Source organism: Cololabis saira, chromosome 24 (assembly GCF_033807715.1).
Source record: "Cololabis saira isolate AMF1-May2022 chromosome 24, fColSai1.1, whole genome shotgun sequence".
NCBI classification, from domain to species: domain Eukaryota; kingdom Metazoa; phylum Chordata; class Actinopteri; order Beloniformes; family Belonidae; genus Cololabis; species Cololabis saira.
Genome location: NC_084610.1, coordinates 11,507,723 through 11,524,222, shown reverse-complemented (window position 1 = coordinate 11,524,222; position 16,500 = coordinate 11,507,723). Strand labels below are relative to the sequence as shown.

The window sequence follows — 16,500 nt, the reverse complement described above, 5'->3', positions numbered from 1 at the left end:
TAAGATAAACAAAAAAATAAATACATCTTGAAAATCAAATCTGACCATCAATTAATTCTCTTTACTATAAAAACTGATTTCATTGCTTGAGGATTGTACTTTTGCTGTTATCAATCAGGCACTTTTTGTAAATAATGGCAGGCATGAAGATGGGAAGTCATATAAATTGTATGCTGCATTAAAATCACAAATCCAAGCAATCTGAAGATAAAAAGTATAGGAAAAAAAAAAGGAGGGAAGGGGTCAAATAAAATGTTCTTCCATTGACTAGCATGGACAGAAGTCTCTCTGCCAGGAAGAAGATTGCTGTAAGGTGGGAATGCAGCTTTTGAATGTCCCAGACTTGTGGTCCGTGTTCCTGCTCAGCTTGGTGAATTTCTAGTCCACTCCTGCACTGCTGACAATTTGTCTTTCCTCTATCCTTTGAACTTTTGAACTCTTTCTCATGAATCTGTTGTTTTTCTGAAACTAATGACCTTTGCTTCCAAGTGCCTCAACCTGTTTTGACCAGAATCTAGCATTTGAGTTCACCTTTTTGCCAGAGTTTTGCCATCAGCTACAGCCTAACGTAGCCTTTGGATTGTTTGGTGTTTTTGAAGTGGACTTTGACCTCTTCAAAGTAATTGAGAAGTGTTTTACTTGCTTAGAGAGATAACAAAATACAAATGAAGATGTAATACAACTTAACAATGAGGATGATTCCTATATTGTCCTCAATTCTCATGGAAGACACATTGAACACAGTGTAACCCAACATCTATAGTACTTAGTTTAAAACACAGACCAATAAAAGACCTGCACAAAGTGCCTTGAGCGTCACTTGCGCGATTTCCAAAGCGTGCTGTTGAAGCCTTGTTTTTGTCTCTCTCCACAATGCCATGTTTGCAGGAAGTGACACTGCCAAACCCATCCTGGTTCATCCCCCCAAAAAATGGCAAATGGGTGGAAGGATGGGGCATGTCACCTGATCGTAGCACGGCTACCTAGCAAGTTAGCTATTTTAATGTTAATATGTGATGCCTACAATGTAACCTCGCATTAATACATATTACAAACATCCAACATTTCAGAAGTCGGTACTGAAACAAGAACTGCAGGTGAACCGTGGACTAGTGGAGCTCCACCGCTACTACTACTTTGTCATTTAGCAGACGCTTTTATCGAAAGCGACTTACATGTGAGAGAACAAACATACAGGGAACAATCAGGGTTAAGGGTTTTATTTGCTTAAAGGTTTTAAATGACACATTTAGACACAACGAAGGGGAGAATTACGGTGGCCGACAAGGGCCAAACGCACTGCAACGGCCTAATGCGTCTAAGTTAAGGAAAACGGCTTCAACAGGCGCACAATACCATCGTGTCGCCGCCGGTGTATCCGAAGTCAAAAACAGTTTTCTAAGCTGACCTAATAAACTTGTTGTGATTCTGATTCAAGTACAGAAACGATTCAAATTCACAAACTCAAAACGAGGTACAAAAAGAGGAACGTGGTGCAAATGAAAAAACGAGAAACCATCTGACTATATTTATATACGATGTTTATATCACTGTACAACGCTGTACATTACGAGACATTTCTTTATTAATAATCACATTACTGTTCCCGCTGTATGTTTAAACCATGGATGTAAACACTGTGGTTCAGTCAGCTGTTCCGTCTCTCTCTACATCCCGTGTGTCTGTCCATTGAGCTGTTACGGCGAGAGCGCCCCCTACAGGTTTGGAGCACTTCCGGTTGTAGTGACCGGTTATGAAGCGTTTTTCTTTTGAAGATGGTTTCTTGTTTTATATCGTTTTGTGCTTTGCATCGTTTCTGTATTTGCAGCGCGTTTGATGATGCTGCATTTGTCTTTGTTTTTTGCAGCACGTTTTTTCATTTACACCACGTTCCTCTTTTTTACCTCGTTTTGAGTTTGTGAATTTGAATAGTTTCTGGACTTTAAGCCGTTTTCCTTAACTGAGACGCATTAGGCCGTTGCAGTGCGTTTGGCCCTTGTCAGCCACCGTAGAGAATACTGCAAGTTTACCAACTCATCAAGTGATTGGCACCAGAGCACAAAGAGAAGCAACGTCCTCAGTATAACTCAAATACTTTCAGAAAGTCAAAGAAAACTTAATGTAGAGATTTCGAGAGCAAAGTGTTATTCTCATCGTCGGCGGATGCATAACACGAGCCCTCCGCTGTGAATAAAATTGACTTTTTCCCAGGTGTGCCCGATGAAGGCGTGAAGCATGAATAAGTTATGAGGGAAAGTCAGGCTCCCTGGATCTAGTCCCTGCAGTGTCGTGCAGCAGTGTCTATGTGTGTGTGTGTGCGTGTGTGTGTTGTGGTTCATTTAATTTTATGGTTATCATACTATGGTCGCCCTGTCTGAGAGAACATATTGTGATTTATGGGCTGCCACCGCCTGCGACTGTGGCAGTGCACACACCCCCCCGGGGCATACACACTTATAATGCTAACATCTCTCTTGGGTCATAGTAGAGGAAAATCTATTATATTCTGTTGTCATAAGGAGAAATAATTTAATTAAGAATACAGATGACTAGGAAAGTATTGAATGGTGGAACATTAATCAAAAAACATGCATTTTGCATTAAGGTTGGGAGGGGGCTTTATACAGGGTAAGACAGCCATTAATTATTAATACAAGTAGTGATGGACTCTGTTGGATCATTAATGGCATGAATTATTTATAAAGTTTGCCAGGTTCAGGTGGTTGTGTGTGTGTTTTGTTTTCAATGAATACAAAACCAGATTTTTTTTCAACTGGAACGTGTACATTTTGTCAAACAGACAAAGTTCACACAATGAGAACAAAAAACAACATCCTGGTAACTGGGCATGGTTTTGCATGTTGCTGCCAAGTCAATTTGCTGTTCCAGACACATGTGGAGCCACATGTTAATGCCAAGTGTGAACAGACTCGTTGAGAGATGTGCACTTTTTGGTCGGGTCGCTCAGGTCCAACAGGTCCAAAATGACTTGTAGACGTCACCTTAACAACGCCAACGAAGTCAGTTTGCCAGTTTTTCAATGTCCACGCACATTTGCTCGGGTTTAGGAAGATAAAAGACCCGATTTGATGTGGAGAAAATGGAAAGGTTTTACATGAAGTGAAGAGCTCTCAGCTGGTTTCTGTTGTGGTTTTAGGGTTTTTTTATTTCTGAACTTAGTTCTCCGGTTTTAGTCTTGTTTTTTACCCCCTGTTTTATCAGATTTTCTTATGTTTTTAAGTTCTAGTTTAACTTCCTTTTTATCCCTATTTCTCCTGATTGTTCACTGTGTCTCCTCAGTAACTGAAAGTAATTATGAGCTTGTCTTTTATCTGTCTTCCTACATTGTCAAGTTTTCTGGTTTGTCCTTTTTATCTTGGTTAGTGTTTTAACTTTTGATATGTTGTTTTCTTATGCTTTCAGGCCGTAATTTATGGATGTTTTGGCCAAAAACTACTTCCCACAGGAACTTCCTTTGCTACCTGAGAGTTAGAAAAAGACTATTTGTTCAAAGTTCTAACAGAAGATGGTTTAATCTCTAATTAGAAATACAAAAGGCGTGTAATGATTCAAAACCTTGAGCAAGAACTCACAGTAAAGAACAAAAACAAAAAGGTTACATCCTTTTAAATCTGTTGACATGTATTCAGAATCCAAATTAGATGTTTGTTCATAAATGATTGTATTAAACACACGTACTGACAGGAATATAAAAAACAAACGTGAATGGAAATGAATTTCATCTAAAATCTTCAGATGAAGAAAATCCCCCCATCACAACTTTGAATTTTAGATTTTTTAAAGGCAGATCTGGATCAAGGCAGGTGCAAATTTCATGCTCTTTGTAGACAGACCGACAGGCGGTTTTGTTGTCGCACAGAGGCGAGTCCCGGGAGACGGGGCTTCTCTCAACTGACATTTGCTTCTAACATGGTTGCCTTCCCATCTCTACGCATCCTGCTTCTCTAACAAGCTTGAGCTGTCTCCTCAGGCCAAGACAACACCTTGTCTTTATTCTTCTAACATCAGCAAAGATAAATGCTGCCAGCCACGGACAGACGGGGTCCGTCTACCACCCTCACGCAAACAAAGATGAGATTGAATCAATACGCAGACCATAGTACCCTGCTTGGAGTTCTGGAAATCCACGTGCAAAGCCATGCATCACCTGGAAAGTCCAGGTGTTTACAACTTAAGCCATGTTATCGAAAAGGGATGGATTCTTAACAGTGGACCAAGAGTTTTCTTCAGTCATCAAGAACCGTCCCTTTTAACACAAGTGTAGTCATGGCTTTATTATTCTAAGGTGAACCATTCACAACTCCTCAGCTTCTTGATGCATGAACAGTACAAGGAGGGGTAGAAAACATGTACGTACCTGCACGCATTTGTTTAGTGCATCAGTCATGCACGTCCAAAAGACACGCAACATGCATCAAATGCACACATATGAACGGTTTCTCCACGCTGTAGGTGTGTCCCACACCTTACTGTGTGGAGTTTGAGTGTTCTCCCGGACTAAATGTTTTATCTCAGAGAAAATGTTGAACAACTGCAAAGGTGGAGCAAAAATTGATACTAAGGTTGCTTTCGTCAACGAAAATTATGACTACGGTAAATATCGTCGTCAACGAACCTTTATCACCTGAGGAAAATGAGACGCAACTAAAATAATGGTCAATATATATATATAATTCACATCTTTTTATTGGGAACCGATGACATACAGAAGTCAAACACTAGCTACATGGTCCACCATATTTTTTCCCCCATTTTCCGAGAAAGGCGTGCTAAAACCTGAACAGAGCAGCACTTTCCAACAACCCCCCCACCCCCCTCAACTTTAGAAAAATAATGTAAAAAGAAAATAAATTAATTAATTAGTAAATAAACAGAATAAAACAAACAAAACAAAACATGTACGTGATAACAAGAGTACATAAAAAGGATGAAAAAGAGACTATATAATATATAATATATATATATATATATATAATTAAATATATAATGCAATATCATAGACGAATAAAAACGAGACCAAAATGTAGATTACAAAATAAAAAGCTTTCTGTTTCTGGAATGAATGTATTCTTGAGTCTATAAGGTAAAAATTATATAATAATAAGATAACCTTGTTTGAATTCTAAAATTGATTTGGCTAAATACAATCTTTGACTAAAACGAGACTAAAATGGTCAGACTTTTAGTCGACTGAAACTTGATGAACGTGACTAAAACTAATAAAAACTAAAATGATAGCTTGACCCAAAGACTAGACTAAAACTAAAATTGAAACAGGCTGACAGAAACAACACTAATTGCAACAAAAGAAGCCCTGATACTGCCCCACCTACAACCACATATGGCAGAGATTGTGTTTCACATCAAATAGACTGATTTTAAAAACTGCTCGTTTGTAAGCACATTTTGAATAGCTGAACCACGCTCTTGCATCACGGTTTTCCCTGCACTGCACTCCTGGTTTCTGAGTTTCCCAGGAGGACACAAAGATCCACCTGTGCGTGGAGACCAGACAACGAATCTGAGCCTGGGATCATCAAAGAGCCAGCGAATGCCGGCGGCAGCATGTGCAGCAAACTCCCGCATTAATAACTGGGACCTCCAGCTGCACGGGCACCAACAACATGTACGCCAGATTTTATTGACAGACTTGTGTTGTTTGAATAACCTTCTGTTAGTATTTAAAAGGCAATCTATATTTTCAGAGCAATATAGATTCAGTCTGCCATATTTTCCAGAAGAGTGCACCAAATGGCCTTCATTAGTCCCCAGATTCTTCTGCGGCTCGGCGTGGGGGAGATCTCCTTATGTTGGCGTTTAAATCTCACAAATCCTCCAGGATCTATAGGCTTTAAACTTATTGCTGCATCTATAACGTCTGATCAAAGTCCTAGTTTTAGGATTAATGTTCTGGTTCCAGGGGTTTAGGGAAATGCGGTTTTAGTCCATCCCTGGTTGACTTGATAAACATTTGTTGTTGTTTTTTTGGCAGTAAATGTCATCTGTTTTTTTGAGTTGCATATTACATTTGAAGACCTTTTGCAGACAACTATCCACAGCGAATTATAGCCTTTCAACATGTTTGATTTCAGATACAGAATGGCTACAGTAATTTCATGAAAATACACATATATTTATCAATAAAATATAATTTGAGGAAGAAGTCAGTTAAATCTGGTTTATGTGTTTATATGTGTTTATAATCACCGTTGTGGTTTTTCTTGACACTCCACATGCAAGGCTGTGTGAGTATCTAAAGGGTGTACTCTTAACGTTTAGTGATGTAAACTTCTGCAACAGTTGCCATCCTGGCTGTGGAGTGAAAGAGAGTGAAGTAGCAACCTACAGTAGATGATGGATTAATCCTGTCAAAAAAGATGGCGTCGGCTGTTCGGGCGCTGAAAGTGGTGTTTGAAAGCCAGGGGGTTGATCCAGCATGCAGGTTGTGCTTGTAAAGAGCAGATGCTGGAGGAGGCAGTAGAGAATGAAACGTTTGAGAGATCTGCTGCTGCTATCTTGAAAGGATTCAGTTGGTGTTGCTGTTCTACGAGTCGGTTTTATTGATCTCAGAATACGGCTGCCTGAAAATAGCATTTAGCTTGTCCCGGGAGATTACATTTCCTTTCCTTTTCTCCTCCATTTCAAGAAAAATGCTCTGTGTTGCAAAAATCCACCACATAATAATGTCTTTCTATTATTGCAACCACGGCAGTGTACAGTATATGGTATCATTTTAACAACTTCGGGTGAAAAAATCATGATGTAACTTTTCAATCTTAACACTTCAGAATCTGATTTACACATTACACCATCGTCGTGTTTTTCAAAATTCAAGGTGAAGAAAATAAATATTTTCAAAGAGCTATGCAGGTTTGCGCTTCTTCTGCTGGTGAAATAATTTGCAACCTTTGCACATAGTATGGCTAATTACTATCAGCTAGTTACTCTCCTAAAGGTCAACAGATTGGAGAAAAATGCAGGGTACAGATTTTCTACAAAACTACAACTTTTACTTTAGTTCTGGAATTAAATTTAACTCGTATCACCATAATAATGTCAGGAGTATTCAGTATCAGGAGCTATGTTATTTATTTATTTTTTTATTATTGAAACCATTTTAAGCAAACATAACTAGCTTAAACTAGCTTAAAGTTTAAAGTTGTTTTTTCTTGACATTGTGCCTCGTCTGATCTGGGATCCAAATTTTTTTCTGCTAAGATACAAAAAAACCGTCTCTTGCACACTTCTGTTCAAGTAACTGGATAGACTCCGTCCATACCCTGTCGCATTCCTTTGGTACGTTTTGTACCGGTGCACATGGCTGTAAAAGGGAGGAGTACTAGTCCTTTTTCACAAGAGGGAATGGCTGTACAGCCAATCAGGAATAACAAGTCCACTAACTGATAATGTGAGTAAATATGTGTGTTGTTACAGTGCAATGTTCTGCTGGGGAAAACCACGCCCCTCAACATCGTAACATCAGTTCCCTACAGCAGCTGCTGCTCAGTTTTCAAGGACCGCAAAAAGACATCTGGGCTGTTCATTTGTTTTCGGAACTCCTCATAGGCCAAGTGGATTGAACCTGAAGACATCTGTGGGAAGCACTTCCAGTCCATAAACACCCCACGCCACAACCCACAGCCCCAGAGGCTGGACTGCTAACAGCGCAGCAGCAGACACTCCAGGACACCCACATGTTCTTTGTCCTGGAGTGTCCTGGAGTGTCCTGGAGTGTCCTGGAGTGTCCTGGAGTGTCCTGGAGTGTCCTGGAGTGTCTGGTGCTGCAGGCCACCCTCACATGTTCTTTGTCCAAATCCTGAGCTCTTTTGTGGGCACAAGGTGGACCTTCTCAGTACCAAGCAGGTGGTGATGTGATGTTTTATGATGTTGTACTGCTATTACAGCTTTTACAAGTTTTAACTTCATCATGATACATTTACAGCAAACGGGACTAGCATAGCTGATACAAGCCACTGTGGACCATCCAAACGAACCAAATTGTTTCAGTATTGGTGTTTTCATTGTCTATTGTGAGTAGTGTTGTCCCGATCACGTCATTTTCAAAACATCGGTATTGGACAAAAAAGTATTGGGACATACTGTTAGGGCTCGGCCAGCTGGTCTTTCCTCCGCAACCCGGTCGCGCTGGGAGCGCCGAGTCAGCGCGGCGAGGACGAGCCGGGCGGCTCGCGCTCTGAGCCACAGCTGCAGCTCAGAGCGGGGCTACCTGTAGGTCGAGACGAGTTCTTGTTTGTTTGCTTTTTGCTCTGTGCCTTATGATTTTGGAGTTCCCTGTGAGTAGGCTAAAGCTTGGATTATGGTTCTGCGTTACACCAACGCAGAGCACACGCCGCTGCCGTGACGCCGTCATTACGCCGTTGTGACGCCGTCGTGAACCCTTCAGACTTCTCTGTCACTCCATTTTGCCGCGGTTCAATACCCCCCGAGAGCGCTAGGGGGTTGCATTCTTTTCCTGAATGGTTTATCCAACTTTTCCGGTCAAAGTGAATCAAAGAGATAAGGACAACTATTGTGCAAAAAACAAACAACCGGAACCGGAAATGCGTTGCTACCAAGCAAACCAATCACAGCCCTCTCGGTCTGCGTTGGGTCTGCGTTGCCTCGGCGCATAATTACAATTTTTGGGAGGTGCACGTCAGGCACGGCGTGGCGTGTGCCATGGGGAGCTCATTGTGGCGCAACCTGCGATGTGCGCTTGGCGTCGATTTAACGCAGAACCATAATCCAGGCTTAAGGAGTTTTTTTGTACATCTCTCTGTGGATTCCCTGTGGAAGTTTTTTTGTGTTTTACAAATTAAACTACGTCGTGTTTTTGGCCAAAGTTTAACCCTGTCTGGTGTCGTGCGCTTGGGTTCAGAAAAGAGATCCATAACGCATACCTAGTTATTAATGTTTTTAATATATATTAATTATTAAATCATTTTATAATTGTATTTAACAACTGTATTTAACAATACAGTCAGTTGATGTGTGTTTATTATAAGATATTGCTTTTGGGCGGCTGAAGAGACGTTTGTGCTGGAGGGGAGAGAAGCGCGGCTAACAGAAAGCTAACAACAGCTAGCCTATGCTCAGATAAACGGAGACAATGTCTGAAAGTTTTAAAAAGAAAGAAAAGCTGTCGTAGAAAAGTGACTGTAGTGTTATGTAAATGATTATCCGTTACTCGTTAATCATCTTTTGGTCCACTTTATTGACTTGGTGACAACACAACACAGGGATGACGGACTGCTATTTCGTGGGCTGGTGTTACGGTCTAAAGGGTCCGTCTCTGAACAACCACACTTGGTTCCTACGCTCTGCTGAAAAATCCTGAACGGGACAACCCTAATTGCGAGTAACTAATTGTGCAAAAGGTTGCAGCAGAATATCGAACAAGCGACCAGTGCTGAACCACAAAGCCTTTGGAGAAAGATGGAGAAGACCACTATTTGTAGAAATGTCTAAGGTGTAAAGTTACTAGATTATAGTTATGGCAACGTACAGTACAATCCAAAAGTTTGGACATACTTCCCCATTTGTTTGAATGAGAAGGTGTGTCCAAACTTTTGGTCTGTACTGTACATAGCACACTTAGGTTTTTAAAGTAATATAGCAGGTGGAGATCAATCAGAGTATCCATATTCTGTGACTCCATCAATACTGCACTCCACCGCCACCGTAAGTGCTCAGTGGAGGCGAAGCTGTTCACACAAGGCTTCCAGCAGATTGTACAATAGTTAGAAAGTACTATTGTTCTGTAGTGGCTGGCACAAACGCACAATATGTTGGGAGAAGCTGAATCACCACACAGTCAAAGCACCGCCTCTCAAAAGCTGTGAGGTTGGCAGGGATGGAACAAAACAGAGCACTTGACTAGTCCGCAGCCCTTTCTCATCACGGAGTGTCTCCGGCTCTCTCAGGCTCTATCATCATGCAGATTAACATTCAAGTGTCATGTTTGGTCACCCGTAAAACAAACCAGCCCATTCATGTTGCCCAGTACCCACTGGGTGGATGAAAGGGGGACCACTGCAAATAAAATACCTCTGGATCCATTCACATTCCCTCCCACATCTTTCCAAACTTAACCTCTTTTGTCTTTTCTCTGTATTCAAACAAATTTTATTGAGCTTTTGGAATAAGGCGAGGAAGTGGCCCCGGGCCAGTGGGGAGCTGACACATGAATGCCAAGATGGATGGGATTTTATAACCGGAATGTGTGTGCGCGTTGGGGGAGTGTGTTGGCTGGGCATGAAAAAGATTGGACACACTGGCAGTCGGTGGTGCCAGGGCCTCCTAGCTTGAAACCCTGCTGGGCTCCAAATATGGCAAAGAGGGTGCTGTAACTGGAATTATTTGAGCATACTACAAAGAGCAAAGACTTCAAAAGGAGAATAATTTTAGTGCATCTTAAAATACATTTAAATATCCCTTTTGAATATTTCAGTTGACATATGAAAAAGCTATTTTTTAATAGTAAAAACATTCAGAGTTACTGGCAGTTGCACAGAACTGAGCAGAACTTCCATACAACTGCTTCAAATTGAATCTTTCACCATCCCGGCTATTCTCCGGCACATTCAGGAGCTCACATGCACGCTCCAGGTTATAGTGATGCATCCAACTCTTCCTCCGCACACTGTTTCACTTCATTTTAGCTCAAGACTCGTAGCTCCAGGTACGTAACTGTCAGCTTCTGCCTCATTCGCCCAACACCTCCCTCCTCCACCAAAACGCCTGGGAATAGAATGGAAAGAACCCACGCTGGGAAAGGGGATGGATTGGCAACCGTTGGTGATCCAGTATTTCATCCATCTCGAAGCCAATGTCGACAAAACATAAGCAGCTTGTGATGTTCTTGAGCATGTTAAGAAATAAAGGATTCCTAAAATAGGCCAACAACATCTTACAACTCATTTACACGACACGTACATCAACTGCCAAGTCAAACACTTTGGAGAGAAAAATGCCAGTTTTATCCACAGCAAAGATTCATTTATCTCACAGTACAGTAAATTGTAGATTAATGCTGTTCAGTCAGTCACAGGATAGAAAAATCCTTCTTGCTGCACCACCAGCTAAATGCATTCCAGATCATTACGCAATAGATAGAGCCGTGTGTTGATGGGCCGTGCGCGCTAATCTTTGACAAACTGAACACACGGAGCCTCGCCGGAGTGTTGGGAACAAATCCACGTCGATATTTGAAACAGCCGCTCATAAATATGCTCTTCAGAACATTTAAAAACAACTTTACTTTAGTTATCAGTGCTGAGACTCAGATTAGCAGGTTTTTTTCCATAATTCATAGCAGTGTGTATATATACCATATTTGTATTATTCATTGGGCATGTCGGCTGCTTTTTACTTCAGATGCATTACCTTGCAGTCAAGCATCGGTGAGTGTTTGAATTCCAACAGAAATTCATGCAAGCCTGAAGGGACTATTTATCATTTTGAGCAGAACTTGAGTTTTTAACCTCTGCACATGGTTGAGTGTATATTTACAAGCAGCAGTGCGTACATCCATTCATTCATTCATTCATTAGCAGGTCCAACTTTCTTCTTTGGAGGGTCGATGTTTCGCCATCTATCACTAATTTGTCCTTTCATGTCAACTGTAAATAACTTTTTCAATCAACGCTTGAAAATTATGAATTCATTTAAATTATGTTTCACTTAGTACTTTTCCCCAAACATGGGCAGTTTGCTTTAACTTGGGTTTGATTGATGGCGTTGACTTAAGGTGAGTGCGGCTGCCTAATATCAGCCACGTTTCCCCAAATCATTTTTGTTGCCAGGCCAGACCAACACTTACCATATCCCATGTTTAAACCAGCTTATGAAATTTGGGCCACATCTGTCTAAAAACCCAACCTTGGCCCAGATTGTGAAGTTCGGTCCACATCTGGCCCACCTAGCACCTGCCAGTGCCAATGCTAAGTACTAAAAGTCGCCCCTAAATGCATCTGCTGCCTGGTTGAGTCACAACGTACCCAACGAATGTGGCAAACTGGTTTAACTGCTTGTTTAACCGGACATCTACCTTCACTTATAGCTCTAGAGGTAAATAGTTTGGTGTCAATTCTTAGGAAGTGAAACCGTGCCTTAAGTAGTTTTGGTGTATTAACATTATGGGGAAATTGCATAGCCTAAACTTTCCCAAACAGCAAGTAAAACAGGAGAACCAGAAGTAAATAGAGAATGAAGGTGGTCTCAGACCTTCTAGCGATAGCTAAATGTCCATCCTTGGATTTTACAAGGTGTGTGAGTGCCAAGACAAATAAATCAATAGGTCGAGGTATTCGTGATCTGCTCAAAATCATCAATTAATTAACTCTTCTCTTTGGATTGAAAAAGGAAACTAATGCAAGAATTTACAAAAACTCAAAATGTAACGTACCGTTGTTGCTGTCCGTCAGTTATAGGTTACCATCAGCATCAGAACGTTTATCACTGCTACACCACTCTAAGGTGGTGGCAATTTCCCCCCCGTTTTTATTACCAGTGATGTCCAAAGCCCCTTTTACATTAGCAGATACCCGCGTTTAATGCACAGATCTGGCGTGTCATGTGTCCTTTTTATACTGAGCGACCGGGGTGGCGTGTTCAGCTGCCCTGCGAATGACTCGCCTCAGAGCGCAGTGTGAACTGCGGGTCAGATCTAATGTACACACAACTAACACAGGATGGCAGGGGGTGGGAGGGGTTTGTTGGTCATGTAGCCTCCCCTGGTGTACAACCCACCAGGGGAGGTTGTTTTTACTTATTTACTATTATTATCTAATAAAATAAGGAAACAGTTGATGAGAGTAACAGCAGCAGGAGGTCACAGGTAGGATCTATATTTGCAAGATTAGTAACTGGGGAGACGAGATCCACAAGTTACTCAGCCTCGGCGTATGTCCAGAATCACCAAGGATGGTCCGTTGTTTGAACAACTGGACACAAAAATGACAAAGCGGGGCTTTGCAAGAAGCAAAAACTCGGCCAAAACACGCTCATACCGATGCTCATCCATCCTCGTTTGCAAAACTACACCTGTCTGACGGTGTATGAATCCTGCTGATGTAGGGACCATTCTACACGCTCACATAGGTTATGCTATGTTTTATGCATAACGCCTCCCGACTCGCCTTCAGGCCCGAGGTGACAAATAACACGCCTTACGTCTATATTACCCAACGTGCATTAACCACGCCTTCATCATCCAGCGATATTAGCGGGATCCGATCTGAAAACGCCTAAAGGCTGCAGTCTGTTAGCATGTCTCCGAGACACATGCAAAGTGGCATTTTATGTTAAAATGGCTGCAGCGTTATGAAGTCCACATTAAAAGTAGAATACACAACTGGGCTAATAAAACGTGCGTTACTCGTGAGACTTTTTCGACCTTTTTTGACCTTGGAAAGAGCGTTTCCCATCCCCTGAGATTCCAGATGTGTGTTTTTTGTTTGTTTGTTTTAGTTTTTCTCTCATGTACTGCCCTTTTGCACGGGTTTAATTTACATGTCAAAAGGTGGTACCTGCGACATGAAAGAGTTAGGTTGAGGAACGAATCCTGTTTTGGTTGTGATGTAGCCTTTCAGAACAGCTCCTCTAAATACTGAAAAATGAAGTGGATAATATGAACCATGTAATCCCGACTTAATATTAACAAGTTCAAGATGGAGAAAGTGAATATTCACTCTAACTGGTAACACGTGACCTCCACCTTTGAGTTGTCTAGGTTTAGGACAGGTCATGTTAGGTCAAGGCCCGCTATAAAGTGGAGGTCACATGTTTGTAGTCGAGAGCAGAGCTCCACTTTTGCGGTCTGAAACCAGATCTTTCTTGACAATTTGGGGATAGAAATGGGCTTTGTTGCTAAAGTGGTAGTGACTCTAGACTGGTCCGGACTAAAATACCATTCTTCTCTTCCACGAGCAGAACTGCTGGTAGTAATGACGGTGAAACTGTTGGGCTCAGTAGATTACTTTTGACTTACAAATGTGTTTACATCCCACTCTTCAGCTAAATTGAAATCTGAAGTGTGGGCTGCATGCAGGAAAATGCAGAAAAGGTCATTGTGTGCCAAAAATGAAGGTGACAAAATGTCGTAGTGCTTACAGATACAACACTATACCACTTTGGAGACTTTTATTTTGGAAACTGGCACTCAGACTGTTGAGATTTACAAAATAAACATACTAGCATTCAAACCTCATCATATTACTGAATAACCTGTTAACAATCTAAAATGAGGGCATTTTGATTTTGAGTCTGTAACTACTAAAGCCTTTGCTGAAGAAACTAATCACTATCCATCCCAACACAACAAAAACAATCACATTTTTGAGGAATGTTCATCCCTAAACTTCAGCAGAGTTGAGCAGGTTAATGTTGTAGCCAATTGTTCATAGTTGGTCATAAATTAATAATGTCTATGCTCTTAGCTCATGTTTGAATGTAGTGCGATTGGTTGCCCTGACAACCACAGAGACGTGATCATTAATACATAATTAGTATTTTCAACAGTAATACAGCATTGCACTTTAAGGTTCAGCACACATAATATCAGATAACCGGAACAGACATGTGCAAAGTAAAAAGAGAGTAGTATTGATCAGAGTATCGATAAATACCATTACGCAGTACGTGTATTTATAAAGTTCCTAAAATACCCACTCTGGGTAGAGAGACTGAACAGATGAAACAATGCTTAATAGTGTTAATCTTTTAGTTTACCTTAATGACTTATTACTTCATGTTTTATTTTTGACTTCAACATAAAAAACATTTTTAAATGATGAAAAACCGACAGAAAATGTACCATAATGATACACACAGTGTTTTCTATTCTAAATGTGGGGCTTTAACTTCCATGATGCTGCAGTCCAAACAAGCAATTTGTGCATTTTCATGCACATAAGGCAAAGAAGAATAAATTGGATGACGGACTGACATAAACAAAGCCTTCTGGGTACTTGCATGGTTCAGCTAACGAGCTAGTGGTAAAACGTAAATATTCCACTCTGCTGAACTGACATTCATTACAGAACAGAAAACAAAAAAATACATCCAATTATGACATATTTCATCATCATGTCTATATATGTGAGCTAAAATCACGTGTGACCACATGAAAGGAGTCAGTTGAATGAATCCATAAATTAAAGTGAAGTTGAATTAACAATCTTTTTTTTCTTCTTTTGTTTCACATCCAAAATCTGAATTTCAGAAGTTAATTTTTGCTTTCGAGAAACTCAAAAGTTAATCACATTTCAGTTACGTGAAAGAATCTCATTTCAAAACGGAAAGACAAAAGCTGCCACCGAAACAATGACAGCAGCGTGCGAGCGCTTTCAGCTGCCACGCTTTGACCACATGGAGCAATGAAGTCGTTAAACCCCCCCCTCCCCGCCCCGTTCCGACCCACTCCACCCCTCCGATGGATGACATCCCATTGTGGCTGCGCTACGATGGAGAAAAAGGAAGAAAAAAAAAGAGACCCTAAACCTTCCATAGAGGACTGGTCCTGGTGAAAGTGAATTAAGCAACAAAGGAGGCACTTACATTCAAGAGCCTCACATGGTCCTCCGACAGAAAAGAAGAAGAAGCAGGCAGTGATTCCACTCTGAGGAAACAATAGTAACCTTGAAGAAAGAATGGGAGAAGCAGGGAAAGTGAGACAGGGAGTTGGAGAGATGGAACAGAAATGTGAGATGGAGAGGACGCAGATCCATGCATCCACGGAGCCAGCATGCGCACAGCAAATCAAAACACTTTGGATCTTTTCTTGCATCTCCCCTCCTCCTCCGCCTCCTCCTCCTCCTCCTCCTCCTCCTGTGCAGCCCCCCCACCACCACCAACCCATGCCTTCGGGTTGTACTTGTCATGTGTTCAGGCTCAAGCAAGCGTGAAGCGGTCAGGGGAAACCGCCGCGCCAAGTGCTTTGTCCAGCGGTTGGGAAGTCATGCCACCGTTTGGTGGAACGTTGATCTTTTGGGTTTCCTGATCCCTGGCAGGTGGAGAGAGAGGCGGAATAATGTCCAGTTTCTTCGCTCCTCCATCACACCTTTCTGGAAGGAAAATAAAAAAAAGATAATCCATGTGTCTGTGGATTCTTTTTTTTAAATCTCCCTGGGTGGGTTCCAGTCCCAAAATAATTTTTTTAAGGACTCCAACCATTCGCTTATTGCACACATACATCAAACTACGTATATTCTTGCTTTTCTTCTTTAGAACTAATAATAAACACTACCTCAGCGATGTTTTCCGTCTATCAGTCTATCTTTGTTTTTCCTTTCAGCAGTTGCTACCCAAGGGACCACGTACACAGAGCAGCGGGGTCCACATAGTTTCTAGACATTTAAAGTCCAGAGATTCACTTTGAGCGCTTTGGGATGAAACTGGACTCTTAAAAGGGAACGAACGGTTTGATTTACTGGGCGGTTTCAGAAAATATGGTCCAGGAACATCATAGAACATGTGCTT

The 16,500-nt window shown here is 41.4% G+C and overlaps 1 protein-coding gene across 1 annotated transcript in view; it reads right to left on the bottom strand.

The window, feature by feature from the left end:
• The window catches only part of LOC133424899 (E3 ubiquitin-protein ligase Midline-1-like), a 78,466-nt gene extending 62,709 nt beyond the window's left edge, over positions 1-15,757 (bottom strand). Inside the window, exon 1 of the mRNA XM_061715476.1 lies at positions 15,580-15,757. The gene's annotated coding sequence lies outside the window, so the exon portion shown is untranslated. The remainder of the gene's footprint in view (positions 1-15,579) is intronic.
• Between the last annotated feature and the right edge of the window lie 743 nt (positions 15,758-16,500).